Source organism: Octopus bimaculoides, chromosome 6, assembly GCF_001194135.2.
Source record: "Octopus bimaculoides isolate UCB-OBI-ISO-001 chromosome 6, ASM119413v2, whole genome shotgun sequence".
Taxonomy (NCBI): domain Eukaryota; kingdom Metazoa; phylum Mollusca; class Cephalopoda; order Octopoda; family Octopodidae; genus Octopus; species Octopus bimaculoides.
The window spans coordinates 32,727,022-32,728,952 of record NC_068986.1 but is presented as its reverse complement, the minus strand read 5'-3'; positions in this window follow the sequence as shown (position 1 = coordinate 32,728,952).

Here is a 1,931-nt window from a genome sequence, read left to right as displayed (position 1 = left end):
AATAATAATAATAATAATAATAATAATAATAATAATAATAATAATAATAATAATAATATCACCGCGTCAGGTTTGATGGTTTAGTTTCTTTTATAGTTTCTTTTTTGAAAATCCAAACATAATATTTAATAATTATGGCTTTCCCTTGAAACTGACTCATGCCGTCCTATTTGTCGCTCGTCTTCTTATAATTCTTGCCGTGGTCAACACTTTAGGCCTTGCGCTAATCATTACGTCCAGTGCTTTATTACCGAACGTTATCCTCCTAGAAGCCTCTGTTTGCTTGTATCATTCCCGCTGTTATCGAATAAGAAATGTTCCACCGGAACATTAACGGCATCTTTCTCGAGACCCAAAAATCAAAGTGAAGTTCGGCATAAAAAAAATTAAATATCAAAGAATGAAAGTTTGCTGCGTCCGTTCCTAGAAGTACACTGCAAGACATGCTGCGTAGGTTAGCTGATGGTTTATAGAAAATATAACTAGAAGCATCAGAAAATCTGTTGTAATTTTTTAATATCTTAAAAACATGTCAGACATAATTATTTACAGACATTTATGAGTCATAAAATCAAAGAAATGATAGCTTTCTATATTTTCTGTATTTTCAACTTTAAATACAGTTTATTTTAAACTTCGTATATTAAGTAGGCCAGTGATGTTTGTTTTGTTTTTTAGCCTCCAATGCGCTACAAAGTAAAACGGTAAATGAATAAATAAAATCCAGAAAAAAACCCCACTGCTTTACTGACAGCAGTAGAAAAACAAAACACAAACGACTTGAACAACCTCTTACAAATCAACAATTGGTATAATGATAGTCAGGTTGTCTAGTCTTCTCAAAATACGAATATTAATCAAGAGGCATGCTAGAAGTGTAGCTGCGGCACATGAGCTATTATATATTATATGGAAGCATTGCTGGATTGAAAGTTCGCATGAATGTCTGGTTAGAAACTGGTCTACATCACTTTCAAGTTTTTTTGAGTCTCTATTATAGAGCTCAGCACACCGAAGTCGCATATTGCAGTTAATTATGTACGACAGAGTCGTTACCGCACCGGAAAAGTAAAGTGCTTTGCGGCATTTCTTCTGTGTCTCTTACCGTAATGAATTTAAATGCTACCGATATTAACTTTGCTAGTAAGAGACGCCAATTTCCAATTCCTATTATCCATCTGAAAGAAGGACGACCATGTTGGGTAATGGTGTAATTGAAGATATATATTAATCTGGAAATAAGACGGCGGAATGATTGCAGCTGGTTATAAGCGACGAAAAAGCATTTTCAAAACGTCAAAGGCGACAAGCCTATTTATTCAGTTAACCTATACATGGTTTTTATATAATAAAAATTATTTAAAATATTTTAAGCTGAAGATCAGCGTAAACCAGGCTCTGGTCTGTTAAATATGATTTATTTCTGCTGCTGCAAAACATTTTTAGCCGAAATACAGCCAAACATGCATAGACTAAAACTCATCTCTATACGAAAGTAATATGTGATCCATTCTTTCTTTATTTCTCTGCTTTTTACGTATGTTATAGATGTCAAACTTACCATAAGAATATGGACTTATATTCTTATATTTTCAGTTAAAAAAGAATACGATAGCATTTTCTATATTCAAACGTATATTTCTATTTTTTCCTTTTCGTACATACAATTATATAGAATAAAACTATTAACTCCTGTTAAAAAGTTAAATTTGATTTAATCAGACAAAACAAAACATTTACAGGATTTTCACGTTTTTCTCAGTATTTTCCTATACATACACATGTACACAGGCACATATATGCATATTCATATATATATATATATATTAATATTATCTCGGTTTAAAAAACTTTTGTTTATATGCGTTTTGCTCCATTTATTATTATCATTCATATATATATATATATATATATATATATATATATATATA